The 17,998-nt window shown below is 39.3% G+C and overlaps 1 protein-coding gene across 2 annotated transcripts in view; it reads left to right on the forward strand.

The window, feature by feature from the left end:
- SYNE3 (spectrin repeat containing nuclear envelope family member 3) overlaps nt 1-17,998 on the forward strand; it is a 76,353-nt gene that overhangs the window by 2,506 nt on the left and 55,849 nt on the right. Inside the window, exon 1 of one of the 2 annotated variants that reach the window (XM_083362642.1) lies at nt 8-161. The exons of the other annotated variant lie outside the window; for it this stretch is intronic. The gene's annotated coding sequence lies outside the window, so the exon portion shown is untranslated. Of the gene's footprint in view, nt 1-7; nt 162-17,998 lie in introns of those variants that run through there. 2 annotated transcript variants of the gene reach the window in all.

Consider the following 17,998-nt stretch of genomic DNA (forward strand, 5'->3'; position numbering starts at 1 on the left):
CAGGAAGAGGGCGAGAGACGGGGAAGGCCGAGAGGGAGGAGTCGCTGCCAGCGCCATTGATTCAAACGCGCCGCAGCAGCTCCGGGTCCTGGAGCCCTCCAGCTGCAAAGGGCGGGCGATCGCGGCAGCAGACGGGCTCTTTGGAGGCCATCCTCGGGGAGGTGAGCGGAGCTCCAGCTCCCGGAGGGCATGGGCTTGGGCTTGGGCTTGGGCTTGGGCTTGGGCTTGGGCTTGGGCTTGGGCTTGGGCTTGGGCTTGGGGGGTTGAGGATGAGGTGGGAGCGGGTGCCTCAGTCCCGACTCGCCGGCTTGTAGGTCACTTTCGCTTTGGATGTCACTTGCAGCTGCCAATCTGCTAAATCCAGGGGTCTTCAAACTTGGCCCTTTTATGACTTGTGGACTTCAACTCCCAGAATTCCTCAGCCAGCTTTGCTGGCTGAGGAATTCTGGGAGTTGAAGTCCACAAGTCATAAAAGGGCCAAGTTTGAAGACCCCTGTGCTAATCTCTCTCTCTCCTCCCCCCCCCAGCTCCGGTGAGTGATGGGCTGCTTTCACTGGCGGAGAGAGAGGAGCAAAGTTTGCTTCCCTTCGCAGGGTCCGTCACCAGCGGGCAGAGGAATGTCGCCCGGGGAAGCGCGAGTGGGGGTCTTGGGGCTAAAATGTCAGGGGAAGGCAAGGGACTCCGGAGTAGGTGCCCGGGCCAACTGCCTCCTTCCCAGCCTTTTAACTTTTCAAACTGTCCGGTTCCAGCAATACCTCGTATTCCTGCTGGGTAATCTGGAAAAGTTATTTTATGTAGAAGTTACTTTATGGATACATACCGCTACCGTTGTGTAATGTAGTTGTCTGGATTTTGCCGCTTTCCTTTCTCTCTCTATTTGCTGACATAACTACTACGTCCTCAAAACGCCTCGCGTGCCCTGATGTCGGTGGGCTGTTTGTTTTCCCTGAAATAAATACCAGGGTGTTTGAACTGGCTCGGTTCTTTGGTAGAGGAAGAGCTGGCCGCGGGGGCTATTCACGACACACACACACACACACACACACACACACACACCCCTTCCAAGATGAGGGTTGTACTAGAAGAATTAAAATTATTCAAGGTTGACTCAGCCTTCCATCCTTCCGAGGTAGGTAAAATGAGGACCCAGATTGTTGGGGGCAATAAGCTGATTTTGTAAAAATGCCGCTTGCCCCCCCCCAAAGCCTTAATAAGCAGATATATACATAGAATGAAGGCTATTGCTAAGCACATTATGCTTTAGATTGTAAGCTGCCCTGAGTCTTCGGAGAAGGGCGGAATATAAATGGGATTTAAAAAAATCATCGATATGCCTGTTTGACAATCGCTGTGTTGTCGTGTGACTGCGCAGTTAGACTGCAGACTTGTCAGGCGGTGCGTGGTGAACAGGCACGTGGAGGAAGCTGGAGAGAGGTTTGAAGAACCAGATGTGTAGCTGCGCGCCCGTGTTGGCTTCACAAAATGGGTGTGCCTAAAATAAGAAAAGAAGAACTTGGCTTTACTAAGCGCCTATAATAAGGGAAAACACCGTCTGAAGGATAGGAGGAGTGCTAGTGTAAAACAGAAGTTTGGGTGGGTTGTGCAACTGCGTACTTGTGCTATTTACAGTATATTGTAACTTTGTTGACTTGATTGATAGAGGCCTAGCTGATACTGTATCTTTTACTGAATGCATATCTAAGAGTTGGGCTGGCATTTTGGGAAAAAGACATTTTTGGTCAATCCTCTGAGAAAGTTTTTACCTCAGCCTATAAAGTGTTTTTTTTTTCTCATTTAGGCCAGGGCATTTCAGGAGCATCCTTGGATTCAGATGTAATCTTATTATAACTTTGCTTACTTTTTTTAAAAAAAAAAAGCACAAAGCTTTTATCTATTTTATTTTTCCTGGTGTAATGTAATTCAGTTTTAATTCACATCAGAAGAGAACTTTGGAAGAATCCCTCTTGCTAGAGCAAAGAGCTCTCAATGTTCCCCCAAAAAATGTTTGGCAACATTTTTCCTCCCAGTTCACTTTTTACAATAAGGTGGAATGTTTTGAGACTGTCATCAGTCCTTGGCATGTTCTGTAAAAAAAAAAACACACAAGATCAGATGCTGTAAGTTATAAACCTGACATCCTTTAAGTGTATTTATATCTCCCAAAATTTCTTCACTTTTGGGACCACTGATGGTAATAAATGTGAGCATAATTGAACACATTTGCAGTGCACCAGTTGGGGAAAGCTGCTTGACATTATCCAAGGCTACTGTCTCTAAAAAGGGACGCGGTGGCTCAGTGGGTTAGGACGCTGAGCTTGTCAATCAAAAGGTCGGCAGTTTGGCAGGTCGAATCCCGAGTGCCGCGTAACAGAGTGAGCGCCTGTTACTCGTCCCAGCTTCTGCCAACCTAGCAGTTCGAAAGCACGTAAAAATGCAAGTAGAAAAATAGGGACCACTACGGTGGGAAGTTAACAGCGTTCCATGCGCCTTTGGCATCTAGTCATGCCAGCCACATGACCATGGAGACGTCCTGGGACAAGCGCTGGCTCTTTGGCTTTGAAACGGAGATGAGCACTGGCCCCTAGAGTTGGAAACGACTAGCACGCATGTGCGGGGGAACCTTTACCTTTACCTTTTACTGTCTCTAACTCTGGGAGAGAGTCATAAATGGAGACTTCTGTGCTTTCTGAGTTTGGTTGTTTGTTTGCAGACATTTAATTTCAGTCAATATGATGTTATCTAGTTAGGTATGAAATATCTGACAGCAAACAACAAAGTTCAGAGAGCACCAAGATTCCCACAGTTCAACCCTGAGTTACATATATTCTTTTCTATTGGAGGGTCGTATATCCCTGCACATTTATGGCAGTGTAAGTGCAACTGATTGGTAAATTAAAAATCAATTAAAATTAGCAAAAGATTTGTTGGGCACACATTTGTATTGGGCTGTTGCTTCCTGCATGGTTTATTATATTACTAATATGTGGTATAGTAGAGTAGTAAGCTCAGAAAACCCAAGTTCAAGACCCCCTTGATTATGAAGATTTGCTGACTTTGGGACCAATTGATTTTTCAATGTAATCCCATACACACTGTCTTATGTACCATAAACAAAAGATAGGTAATGTATAAATAAACAAATAGGATGAGGGCTTCTGCTCTTTTTAAGACTAACCTTCAGTGGAACATAGTATGTGTCAACTCACCATCCAGGTTGGTTTTCAGTTGTCATAAGATTTACATTTTTTAAAAAACAAGTTTTATTGTTTTTTTTCCAGTTAAAATCTACATATTTAGAAAGCATCATGATTGGGTAATCAGAGATTCAGTAACAGAAGTTTCAGTACATAATTCAGGTTACATTATCAAAACATCCTTCTCAATTTCCCTTAACATTTCATACAACCAGTTTAAACTAATAAATTTCTAGAGATAGCATGGTCAGTTGAAAAATTTGTCAATTCAATTTCATTGAGATATATCTATGTCCTGTTATTAAAGTTTACCTAATTTTAATTTTAATTATATTATTCAAATTTAGCCTTTAACATCCCAAATAATATTCACAACCCAAATTTCCCTTTTTTCATTACAGCAAAAACTATAGCATCTAACATATACACAGTGGCTGAGTAGCTATGTTCTACCTAATAAACATTGTCTGTTTCACATCCTAATATATCACACGTTACTGACAGGACCACAGCCTATGTTTATCAATCTAGAACTATTTATACACAACCAGATAATGTTTTAAATTTTAGCTAATTCTTAATTATTGAATAGAATTATCAAACGTCATTTAACATCAAATGTGGGATCTATAAACCAAATTTCCATTATGTCAGTGCACAAATTATAATGTCTAAAATAAGCCTAATAGATACATAAATACATTCTAGTTCTATTTCATAAACATTTTCTATTTTAGATCCTGATAGATCACAGATTACTAAAAGGATAACCTTTAATGGTTCTCTAAGAACTCACTTTTTAAATCTAACTCTGGCTTTCTTTTTTTGCCAATCAGGTTTCCAGACCAAGGCCTTTGAATTGCCAGATATCTCTCCCTTCACGCCAAAACATTTTATTTGAATCGAAGGAGGCCATCTAGCCATCAGTGGTCCACAAAAACCAAACCATTTGTAATCATTATGTTGTTGACCTGTTAGTTCTAGTCTCTGTATTTGCTCTAAAAAGTTTGTCTTCAGTTCAGTCTGGATTCCTCTTCCGTCTGGGTTCATCTGCTTTAAATAGTCTTATCCAATTTTGTAATTAACGCTTGGCTATCCAGGCTTTCAGGAAACTGTCTTTGTTGATCTTCCACGTCCTCTATGTTAACATCACTATCTTGCACATTAAATTTTCCCATAGTATGTTGTTGGTCGTTAAGGTTATTTGCCATAGTGGTAGTTCCTTGTACTTTTAAAGTTGTTGGTTCTTTGGATAGTTGTTGCTTATATTCCTCTGTCTCAATAGTAATATCTTCCAATTTTATTATATTCTGAAATGTAAATTCTTTACTTGCAGTCTGGGTTTCAGTTTGTGACTTAAATCTGGAGATAGACATCTCAGTGACTCTGTAGATTGTTTCAAGTATGAGGTTATAGTCAAGCAAGCTTTATGGCTTATCCTTCTCCATTTTGTAATAATTATAAATAGTCCTTGATGGAGGCTATTTTCCAAACAAAAATCAGTAGGAGTCTACCTCCACAAGTCTAAGCCAAATTCATTTCTAGCTGTTTTTATCTTAATGCCAAGGTCAGTCCAAAATATGAGCAAGCTTGTTTGCCTATAGTATTCACTAAATATCCTCAGAGTACTTCAAAAGACAGTATCTATTTATTTATTTCTCTTTTTTGTCCCCTTTTTTAGACTTATAGGTAGAATAGTCCATTTCTGTAAATATAGGAACTTTGGGCCAAAAGTAGAAAGACAGTAAGTCCAATAAATCAGTATAATTTAGTAGAAGGCTGTTTATTTTCTCTACCAATGTAGACAAAGGCCGTTCTTAAGGAGGGTGGGGGAAAAAATCCCTTCCCTCTCTCCTCACGGGGGAGGAAGCAAATTCAAGAAGCTTTTGACAGGGAAAGTAGACAATTAGCAAAAAAAGAAGGCAATTCTCACCCAGTTTTCAAGTGCTTTGTTGTGCTTTTGGCTTTGGCAGGAAATGATGGGCCATGGGAGTGGCCGATGCTTTCTTCTTCGGTTCGGAGAGTAGCTCCAAGCCGAAGGAGGGCTGTCACCCTTCTACCGCTGACTGGAGAGACCTCTCCCCCATTCATCATCCCTCCAGGGCAACTTTCAACCCCTTTACAGGGGGCCCCCCGATGAAGAAATCCAGGCGACACAAGGAGCGAATCCCTCGCACGTCTGGGAGCACTGAAATTCCGAAACTGGAAGCCAGATTTACATTTTTATAGCTGCAAAATACCGTGGTGTAGATATGAATTTTATGTATTTATACACTTATTTGCAAAGCCTATAGACCACTATAATCTGCTGACTCCGAGAAGCAACTAAAACATTCATAATAATAAAAAGCAACCCATTCTCCAAACCAGTTCCAAGACAACCGTAATAAGCCAGTCTTCCTGGCTTGATGGAAGAACCAGTTTTTCACCAGCTTCCTAAAAACCAGAAGGGAAAGCGCCAATCCTATTTCTCTGCCAGAAGGGCAAAAAAGGGGAAAGGTGTTCTTATGTGGTCCCCAAAGGCAAGAAGTCTCTAACTGAGGAGACATCTAATTAGCATGCTCTGTTACATTTTATCAGACAGGCAGATATTACATCAAAAAGGTAATTTCATAACTGAATTGTTCTGAACCATGAAGGGCTTTAAAGGTGACAACCAACACCTTGAATTCCATCCAAAAGCAACTGGCATCCGGTGCAGTTCTCCAAGTAAAAGTGTTACATGGGTGCCTCAAAGGGTACCCATCATTTCCTGACCTGAGGCATTCTGGACCAGCTTTCTAATGGCCAAGCTCCAGAATTTGCAGGTGCTCCTGCATCTAAGTAGTAACCTTGGACAGCCCTACTTCTGAGATCAGACAAGGGTCATGGTTCCAATAGATGGAACCCATCAAAAGAACTTCAAGGCAAAAATTCTTCCTTAAAGAACATTTTATTCAGGAAACAAAGTATTGGCACTACATAGTTGAACCCAAAAACTAAATTCCCTTCCCCCGATACAAAGTAACAAAGTGGAATTCCCACTCCCAATAAGCTGTCATAAATCACATTCTCCAATTAGCCTAAAACATGGGCTTTCTCCCCAGCTCCTCAGCCTGCCAAAACGATATCAGTTCCTCCTTGGGTTCCCACAAAGCAGCATTATTGTTATGGCTAGCTAAGCTCAAGCACCCCACCCACACTTCTGCACCTAATTTCTAAATACTAGAAAAAGCATGTTAAAAGCAAAGAGAAAATGGCTGCAATTTTCATCAGTTGTCAGAGCGTGAACATTCAATGTTTACAGCATTGACACCAAGCAAAACTGGGTGTTGTCCTACTGGGGCATATATGTAATTAATAGCAATATGATAGCCAGCTTGGCGTAGTTAAGGCATCAGGCTAGAAACCATGATATCATGAACTTTATTCCTGCTTTAGGAGCCTTGGTGGCACAGTGGTTAAATACAACATTGCAGGGAAACTCTGCCCACAGCCTGAAGTTCAGTCCTGATGGGACTAGAGATCGACTCATCCTTCATCCTTCTGAGGTTGGTAAAATGAGGACCAAGATTGTTGGGGGTAATATGCTGACATTCTAAACCACTCACAGAATGCTGTAAAAGCACTATGGAGTGGTATATACTGTATGTCTAAATGCTATTGCTGTTGCTGTTCAGGAACGAAGCCAACTTGGTGATCTGGGGCAAGTCACTTTTTCTCAGCCCTAGGTAGGATGCAATGGCAAACCACTTCTGAAATCTTGCCAAGAAAACTGCAAAGATTTGTTCACAGTATCTGAGAATGGAAGGAAAGAAAAAAAAAGTAATATGATGTATTAATCCCTCCAGCCAAAAGAAAAACACTGAAAAAGCAACAATAAGTTTCTGCAGGTCATCAGAAATCAGAAACACTGGTCTGGCACTGTTTTTTCACCTGAGTTGTAGCTTAAGAAGTTAAACCTGTTCTATGTTCTAGTAATCAAGGTGATAAACTGTTTCAAGATGAGAGATTTATTAGAAATATTAACTCTATTGTGCATAATTTTTTAAACAGCAACTCTCATTGTACTCAGTGGCACTTATTTCCAGCTGACAGTGCATAAGATTGTAGCCCAATCTTATGGGTCAAACTATCGGCCTGCAGGCCAGATGCATCATGCTGAAACTGCCCCACCCCCATTGCCGGCAATGGAAAAAAAGTTACGATACGTCGCGACATGTTACATGATGTTGCGAGTTTGACACCCCTGTTATAGCCTAATATTACTCTGCACAGGATAAAAAATTTTAACACCCAATTTTAAGAACCTTAAACTTCTTAAATTTAGTTCTTTGCTGTTTTACATTGGTTTTGCCTCCCTCTCTATCCCCTGTTGACCCGGCTCTCTTGTAAATATTATTGCAACATTTTTGGTACTTTGAAATGCAGTATTACATTTCACTGGAATTTACAATAGAACTAGAAGTTTACTGAAACATACTTTGTTGGCTTGTCTTTTATTCAGTGATTAATAAATATCTCTAAGGGGATAGCATGCATCTAACACATTAGTATAACTTTTTGGCTTTGTCTTCACATGTAATGCATTGATTATTAATCCATCAGGACTCGACTGGTCTTTATTTTGGTTCAAAAGAGTTAGCTTGCAAAAGAGTTTCTCTCTTGGGTATAATTAAAGCTGGGCACAAAATGCTTTTCACATTGTAGACATGTGTTGTTGGCAGAGTTTTGCAGGGAATCCTGCCCACGTGATTTAACTGACTGTTGTTGGTATTCTCTGTATGCAAGGGGTAAACATTTGTTATTTTCAGAAAGGGAAGAGCTTCTGTGAGAAAAGCTGAGAACAAAATTGTATTTGATTGCCTAAAGGAATAAGAGTGGGTGGAACAAACTGTCATTGGCAAACTCCAAACCATGTATGCCAAACCTCCTTTGTTCTTTCCTTGCTTTTATGCCGTGTGAAAACAAGCAGCCTTTTTATAGCCATTAATTATGAGAACAGATGCCCTTCGTTTTTCATGAACTTCTTGGTAACCTGAATTTATTCATGTAATTAAAGAAAGAAGATATGTATAAACCGAGGGATCTTGGCTACATTTTCTCCTGAAAATCTTTGGTTGTAGCCAAGAATTCCTTCAAATAGGCTACAGGGTGATCTGCAAGTGCTACAAAATGGAACAATTAATAAATACCAAACAAAGCATCATATTATACATAGTTAAATAATTTAATTCAAATAAGATTTAATTTTGGCTTTACCCACTTCCTTGTTATAGCCCCACCCAACTTTTGTTTGATTGGAAACTAAATAGTGGGCTGGATTCCAGGGCCATATGTTGCTGAATGTTATGAAGGAAAATTGCAACCTTCAAAAATGGTTCAGAGGAAGTATTTGAGATCTTGTACAAACAACCCCCCCATTTGCTCCCCATTAAAACAGCCTCACTTTTTCTGTGCAAGGCTAAAATAATGTTGCCATTACTTTAAGAGTCAGCTTAATAAGTCATTTTCTTAAAGCAGCTGCAGCTTTTTTTTTCAAGGTCTCCTGGAAATTTAAAAAAGGCTGAGCATTTTAATGAATAATAAAGAGGTGCTGTACAGCCTTTTACTGGCAAAAAGAAGGAATGGCAAAATTTAATATCAGACAACTTCCAGCATTTCTACAGAAAGGAGATAAGAATGGGGTCAAAATGCAGTCTGTGAAGTTCAAGAAAAGATTCACAGATTGGGTTCTCTGGTACAGATTCCAGCCAAAAGTTGGAGGGAGGAAGTTCCTAACAGAGCAGTTGAAAAGTAGAACAAGTTATCAAAAGTGGTGTGGTATCTCATTCGTTGGATGTGTATAAGCCAGGGGTAGGCAACCTTGGCTCTTTTATGACTCATGGACTTCAACTCCCAGAATTCCTGAGCCAGGCTTTCATTTGGATTCCTTCACTGAGCAGGCAGGAGGTTGGACTGGATCATTTAAAAGTTTCTTTCCAGTTTTATGACACTATGATTTTGTGCTCAGATAGCCAATGATATTTGCTGCTAACCAAGAACTATCTCAAAAGTACTGGGAAAGTCCCTGATAATAACTCTTTGCAAAATTTACTTGCACATTTAGAAAATGTTTAGCTTTTCTTAGGAAAAGAGTCAAGTAAAAACATATCAATTACTTTTTGTTGTAATTTTCAAAGGTGCTTTCACTATATGTTTCTCAGGCCATGTGGCTCCGGTCCTATCAGAAGCTCCCTATAGGTTCTGTCATCTGAATATTGCATCCTCCTCTATTGCCACCCATCTCCTCCCAATATTTGTTATACCTATTTGCTTGTTCGTCTTCTTGAATTGACACCAGCTCTCTGTGAGAGAAGAGACAAAGTGCATGCATATTACTGATCCTTTGTCCTCTTGCTGCTGATTAACTTAGAAGTGACAGAAGCATGAAGGAGAGTGGCAGAAAACTCTAAGGGCTGGTTTAGAATCTTTTTTTTAATTAGTTTTATTCAAGGGTTGGTTTAGAACAGGGCTCTTCAAACTTGGCCCTTTTATGACTTGTGGACTTCAACTCCCAGAATTCCTCAGCCAGGCACTCTTCAATCCTTGCTTGAAGAGCTAATCTAATCTAATTGGTGCTCAAAGAACTATTTCACTCCTCCCTGAACCAAATTTCAACAAGAAACTTCCTTTTCTTTTCATTGTCATTAGAAATTTCTTTAACTTACTCATCAAGACAAACTGTTCATAGGAAACAAATTCTCAAAACGAAATAAAATAGCCCCTCCCTGTTCTGACCTGGCAAGATAGTTGATGTGGAGAAACATAGGAGGAAGTGTTATGTATGCCACCTTGGATTTCTAAAAGTGAAAAATGAATTATAAATAATGAATAAATAAACCTAGGCTTCTTTTCATTGGTCAATGAACCATTGATATTCATGCACGGAGATACAATTCTACACATAACTTTCTGAGATCTCTTACGGCTTGCCCTTTTTCATATCTCTTAAGTGTTCTTGCAAAGGCATGAGCTGAAAATAGAAGGAGCACCACTAAATCCCAAAATTGGAACCACAAAGCATGAAATATGGCTAGCTAAAGACCTGATGGTGCACAATTTTATCAGTGCAACACTAACAATTTGGAGATCTTAATGCTAATTAGTGAACAAGTCTCTAATGCAGGAGATAGTCTTCAGGTTAGTACTGGTGATAGGAACAGCAATTAAGAATATTAATTTTATGTATTTTATCTGTATTTGTATTTATAAACCATCCATCTCCCACAAAGAGGGTTCTGAACAGTTGCTTGTCTAAGAGCATCAGTGGTAGCAATCTCCCTAAAGTTTGCTGATCACAATTATGTATTTGAGATGGGTGGCCTACAAACTGAATGATGAATTGATCTTTGTCTACTTGTGCCTAGGTAGTACACAGATTTGAAGTACATTGAGTTACTTATGAGTGATTGTAAATATTTTTTGTGGGTGGCTCCACCCAAGCAGGATGAGTGTATCATATTTCAGCAACCTGTGCTGGGGTTAATATAAAAAAGAGCAATATATTTTTAATGATGATGAATCAACATGTCAAAAAGTCATGAGATCTTTGAGATTCTTTAGAATCCTAATCTCTGCAGGACTATTAAGGTTGTAGAAAGTATGAAAAGATAAAAAGTTAGATATTAGAGACCCAAAAAAGCAATGTTTAGCACTTGGAGAACAGGATGTATTAGGAGACCAAATTCCAACAAAAACTGCAGAAATTAAGGAATACAAAATGGCCTGTTATTAGGCTGTTAAACAACAGCCTAATCAGGGAACACCCCCCCCAGAGAAAACACACACACACACACACACACACACACACCAAAACTGACAGGGCAAGCTATTGTATATAAACAGATAGCAAACCCCATTGTCTTCTAGCACTAAAGATGTTACCTAGCCAGGTAATGAAATGTCTGCAAGAAAACAACCAAACTCAGAAAGCTTCAAGGACTCCACTGGCCCACCATTTTTTAAAATATAAATTTACTTTACACACAAAGTATAGATCAAAATACATATGTTCTAAATCCTTAAATAAAATAGACATATTTTTTTGTTAGTAATACAAAAAGTGCAAAGAAATATGGGAGATTTTCAACACAGTAAAGATATTCTTTACTACTTGCCCAAAAGTAGGCACTGGGAAATATTCCAAATAGATTTTGGGACAAGAATTCAACTCTACTCTTCAGCACTGGACAAGACAATTCTTCTTTCTGAGTAGGTCTTTGACTATCCAATACCTTCCGGACTTATTGAAATAGATTTACCATCATCTTATATTGAATGGAACTGACAAGAATTGCAGTATTAAGACTTCTGGAAGGCTACAGACTGGAGAAATCTGACAGGTCAGCCTTACATAATTTCATTTAATTTAGATTAGATACTTTTCAATAAAATCTTTGTAGGTATAATGCTATTGAGACATTAAGTTTCATCCAAATGACAGGCTGTGCTTTGAGAAATCAGCTTTAAGCATAAACCTGACCTCTTCAGTATTCGTTGAAACCTATATTGAGACCAAAAAATTAAACTGCATTTTCCAAGGATGCCATCAGCCTGCATAAAAAGGAAGGTAGTGACTTGGGGGAGAAATGAGCTATTGTCTAATAAGTAGCCTAGATGGGCACTTCTGGCTTATTTTATGTAATGGGAAAGTGTTTTTGTTTTTTTCATTAGTGAATTTTGCAATACCATACTGATGTTTATGCCTATAGCAAATGTGGACTTTGATCACCTTGCTTCGCCCACATTCTGCAAAACTTCATGTTTAGATTTTAATTGCTTTCCATGGAAAAGGTGGTGTTTTCTACAGTACATGCAAATTTAATCCTGTCTTTCCCCTCAAGGAAATGATGCAGCTTTAATGAAATACAGTTGAATTGGAATTAAGGGATATAAGGTCTCCTGCTTGAGCAGGGGTTTGGACTGGAAGACCTCCAAGGTCCCTTCCAGCCCTATTCCGATTGATTGATGGATTGATTGATTAAATTCTTTTCAAACTAGGGTGAAGTAAGGGCAGTCCTCTCATATTCCCAAAATGCTATGTATAGATGTATGGAAATTTTCTTTCTGGAAATGGGTGGTTCTTTAGGTTTGAGTTCTCTTATCTTCTCGTTGTCTTGGAAGGGAACTAAAGCAAGCTGTTTATGCTTTGATCATCTGGGGGTGGGAGCTTGGTAGGACTTCACGCAACTCAAACTTTAAAACAGTTCCTTACTGTTGAACCTTAAGGATGTTACTGTAGATAAAGGAGCAGGTCATATAAGATCTTGCAGTATTGAACAGGGCATACAATTAAATAACAAGGCAAAGAATATGGGGTGGTTTGGAATTAAGAAGCAATAGGACAGGGGTGTCAAACTCAATTTCATTGAGGGCCGCATCAGCATTGCGGTTGCCCTCAAGGGGCCGGGTGGGTATGGCCAGGGTGGGCGTGGCCGACTGGGTGGGCATGGCCAGCTCTACATCGTTCGCATCAAGGGTGCCTATGGGGGCCTGGGCAGGAGTGGGACAGATCTGAGGGTCTCTGGAAGAAGGAGGGTCTCTGGGCCAGGGCCAAGGCAGTGGGGGCCGTTCCCTCACTGTTTCCAGGATGGCTTTGCGGGCCACATGAAACCACTTCGCGGGCCGCATCTGGCCCCCGGGCCTTGTGTTTAACATGTCTGCAATAGGATATCCATCTGCTTGTATCAGAACCTCTTTCATTCAGCATCGTACCCTTCCACAAGGGTTCAGTGACAGAATGTTTTGTCTTCTCTCTTTATATTTCATGGAAGTTTCTTTTAATCTTTTGTAAGCCTCCAGGGAGATTAAAATATACATATATGTTTTTTTAATTTTATTTTATTTAGGAAAGCATAATTGTCTTATAACAATTCGTTAGCAATTCAAACTAGTAACTCTCACCAGCTGCAGCAATGAAAGGTAACACTAACTTCTCCGTGGAGATTTAGAAGTCATCTGCAGATGTCTTCATGCATGTAGATTAGGATATGGGGTGGTTTGGAATTAAGAAGCAATAGGAGAGGGGTGTTCCCTTCGTCCAGTGCAGTCCCACAGGGAGGGTCTTCTCAGGGTGCTGCCAGTAAAAGATTGCCGGCGGGTAACGCCCAGGGAGAGGGCCTTCTCAGTGGGTGCGCCTGCCCTCTGGAACCAGCTGCCCGTAGAGTTGAGGACTGCCCCCGACCTCTGTTCATTCCACCGGGACCTGAAGACCTGGCTCTTCGAGCTCTCTGGCCCAGGCTGAGAATTTTAACTTTAATTTTAATTTTAATTGGGGGTTTTATTCTCTCAGGGACTATTATAATCTTTTAAATTGTTTTTAATTTTTGTATTTCTTGTTTTAATTCCCTGTAAACTGCCCTGAATCCTTCGGGAAAGGGCGGTATAGAAATCCAATTAAATAAATAAATAAATAAATAAATAAATAAATAAATACATACATACATACATACATACATACATAAATAATAAAATGGATCTGCAAGTCATCATATTCCATGTGATAAGAAAACAAAAGTGGAGTTGGGAGCAAAATATGTTTGGTGGTAGAAATTTCTAGATCTGTATATGGTTGCTAGGGGCAACCAGAGAGGCAGTTCCAAAAAAGAAAGGTAGCAGTCACATGATCAAAGCCACACCCCTTTTTAATGGGTGTTGATGCCTGCCCACCTTGGTGAAATAGTTGACCATTTTGATAAATTTGTGCTCTTGCAAAGATCTGCAAAACCTCATAGGCTTCCTGTGGGTGAGGAGCAAAAGAGCCAAGCACATCTTCAGGGAGAGTGTATTCCCTGCAGTAGGGACCCTAGCTAAGAAATTCTATTTTCTAACCCATGGGCCAGAATCTTAAGGAGGGCAGACCCCCCTATGTATCATCTGAAATGAATAAATGTCTACACAGAGCTTGAAGTCAGCTGAAGTAATACAATGGTATGTGGAAGTGACCTTGAGGAATGAGGGGAAGAGATGCTGTCTAGGAAATGATCAGACAAGAGAAGGAGGAGCCCTCAGTGAATGTCAGAGGAAGAAACTCAGAAAGGACAACGTTTCAATTAGAAAAGTTAGAAGAGGTGGCAAGAGATCTGTGCCTTCAGATTTTCAAGATTCTGTTAATGTTGCTTTACGATAAAGTGGAATTAGCTCATCTGGCTGAGTTTTCAGTCTAGTTTACCTGGGAGGACTGACAAGCAGTGAACAGGTTTGTGAGGATTCTTTTTTAATTACGGTAGCTCAGAGTAATTGCAAGGAACACTTTTTCATAGAATTTGGGGAGAAGCTAAACCTGATATTCCTATAAGATCTGTAATTTGGGAAGTATTTATGAGGATATTTAGTTGGAAAACCTTGAACATACAGTATGTATACGGTAGATTTAATTTCATCTGTGTCCTACATGTGTGTGCAATTACTGCTCAGAACTTATTAAAACTATTTTATTCTGTTTTTCTGTTTCAGTATTTGCAGCATAAAACTTAACTGATGAAAACAAAGCCAGACAAAAGGGAAATATATACTTTATGCACTGATTCCATAATTAATCAGCTAAAGCTTAGTATAATTTACTGGCTAAATCAATTAAAAGTTACATCTTCTTTACTACCATTAATTTTATCTACTGAATTAATGAATAAATTTCAAAGGCAGTTAGTAATATGTTATAAATATAGTCCCCATAAGGTTGAAGTAAACTATTTCATGGAAGTAAATAAAAAGATTTGAGACCTCTGGATGAATGGAACCAAATAAAGTTAGCATGGAAAAAAAGACGCCAGGTTAATTAGAGCAGATATGGATTATGTGCTCTGCTACAACAGGTTTTTTGTTGTTATAGGTTGCCAGAAATGCTGCAAAGCTCAAGAAGTGACTGCATAGATTTTATACAGTGGGGTACTTGATTTCTGAGCTTGGTTGATTTCTTACAGACATTTCATTACCCAATATGGTAACATCATCAGTGCTAGAAGGGATTGGGGGTTGCTCTCAGTTAGGCTTAGGGTTACAAACCAGTGGACAGTATTACAGAGGAGAGGAAAATAATGTGTGTCTCAGAATCAATATCCATAAAAAGGAACCATTGGATAAAATTCATCCAACACATTTAACTTGGCTATTTTAATTATCTGAATTAGCCTATTTCCTAGGTTTGTACAATATATTCAATCAAAAACCAATCAAATGAGTCACATACAACAAAAACAATATCAATGTGATTAGAAAACCAGCTAAGAATACTATGCAACTCTATCTATTGGCTCTTTAAATGCAGTGGGAACACAACCATATAGCAGGACAACTAGTAGGCTTCATATTCTCTCTTCTCTGACTTACTGCTGAAGATTAGCATAATTGGACAGATGTGAAAATTAGCATAATTGGACAGATGTGAAAATCAAGCCTATAGACAGTGACACATCTGAGCGAGAGTTGGGTCAGTGTTTACTTACATTAGGGCTACAAAATCTGGTTTGCAAAAATGCAGGTGACTATAGCAATGTTTAAATTTTCTCTACCTATTTTCTGTCATCTAACAGTCATCCAGATTTTTGCAGTCTCATGCCAGTATCCCTATTTCTACCTTACGTGGGCTACTGTATTAGATTTTCCAAATAATTTTCCTCTGTGAGGAAGAGTAATTATTGTATTATCATCATCAACAACAACCTGGTTTGATATCAGTACAAGATCTTGTATTGGAGGTAACATAAGGTTGCAGGCTGCTGTTTCCTCTATGGCAGACACTCATCCTCATCACGACTCCATAAGCTTTTTCATCCAACAGCAGCTAAATCAGCATTTAGCTCTGCTCTGAGAACTCCCCTGAAGGATAGGTTCCGCCTGTTTCCAGGATCAGAAGCAGCAGGCTTCCAATAAATGCCACTTCCTAGGAAACAACAAAGAGAGAAGGCTTTTACATATTTTGCATTTAGCTTCCCATAACTGATTTCAATGGCATTTAGACAGGGCAAAACATAAATATATCACTTTTATTTATCCTATTTTAATACCGATATGACAAGGGTTGTCAGACTTGAAGGAACTGCAATTGTCTGTTATACAGTAGGCTTGCACAGGCAAAGCAGAGAGTAAAGCTTTGCTTCTGCTTCGCTTGGGCAAGTCTGCAACTGGTTTACTCAGGCTAAGTCAGGAACAAGCCCAGAGTGAGTTTTGAGATTCTCTGCAAACCTCTTAAAGTTTAAGAAGATATGTGGCTCCATCTAAGTGAAACTTTCAGAATGACATAAATGTTCATATTTGCAACGGAAGTTTCTGGGTTTCTGTTCGGTTGCTTTTAAATGTAATGATAACATAGGTGATTCTTCTGTTAGGGCTCACTATTGGCTTCCAACTGTAAGCTACATATGAGTGCCACGGCAAAAGACTTAGAATCATTGAGTTTGAAGAGACCTTGGAAGTCTTCTAGTCCAAGAAGTGCTAGCAGCAATGGGTCAATATAATCAGACTGCAAAAGGACAGAATGTGGAGATGCCCTCTTAGACGAACTGAGTGTGCTCACTAGATGGCAAAGGAACCACTTCTGGGATTGAAAACATATGTTTGTAATCCAGCACACAAACGTACGCACAGACATAGTTGGAGTACCGTACTTTATGGAAAATAACAGAAGTGCAGGCAAAAGTGAGTCATAAGGAAAAAGCCTATTTTACTTTGTTCCCAAAAATACGGTATATGCCATAGCTCTAAATAGATCTGCAATATGAAAGTTGTTGATTTTGTTTCTGAAGAAGCCACACAGACATGACGTTGTCAGTAGCTGCCTTATCTACTTGGTCAGGCAAGTTTTTGTACTTCTGGTGTTTGTTTTTGTCAGTGCTATTTTGCAGCGTAACCCACTTGGGGCCTCGACAGCATGAAAAGGCATGGGGTGGCTGGATTGTCTAGACGTATGTAGCTTTGGGATTATTATAATGTTCAGAACAATTTTGGTCAGAGAATCTTAATTAATGAACCTTGTCCCATAACAAAATAGCAAGGATTGTTCTCTTTGAGCCAATTCCTATTGCTTCCAGCTTTAATATGGTAGTTTTGCATGTGAACTTCACTTGCCATGGCAATTTTATAGGGCTGATTATTAATATTCAAGTCTAAACACAGTTGAGCTTGACTGTAGAATTCTTTATTTCTAATCTAAATGAGGTTTAGTTTAAGAATTGTAAAATAAGTACGTAAATAACACTTTCTTCTTTTAGAAAAATTAAATCATAGGATGGGGTACACAAGTGAAGGATGAACATAGCCATAGAATAATTAAATACAATACAGAATTTTTCTTGTAGGGATAAATGAGTGATTTTAAACTAATTGTAATTCATATCTCCAAGATTAATAATAGTCTGGAACACCATTCTATTTTGAATTATATGCTTCTCCACTAGAAAAAACTTTAAAAATCCTGGTATTTGGGGAAATTGCATACAAGATTACACACACATATTTCAGCTAGATGATTTACAAATGTATGCTGTATTTGTAAGTACATAGACACAGCTTGTAAATCATGTGTTTCTAACAAATAGAAACAAAGCTGTCCATCCATCCATCGATTGTACTCCATCCTTAATACATTCAATTTACTTTGTTCTCCTAATGTACTCAAGTGACATAATTAGTGAGCAGAAATATTCTTTTGCACATGTGTTTTTGCATGTTTCAGAAATATTCATTCTTCAGAATAAATTACATCCTGTTCATACCGTTCGGCTATCATCAGCATATCTTAAAACGTCACTATAAATTGAAAACTTCAACAACATCAACAACATTTA

This window comes from Vipera ursinii (genome assembly GCF_947247035.1).
Source record: "Vipera ursinii genome assembly, chromosome: 1".
Taxonomy (NCBI): domain Eukaryota; kingdom Metazoa; phylum Chordata; class Lepidosauria; order Squamata; family Viperidae; genus Vipera; species Vipera ursinii.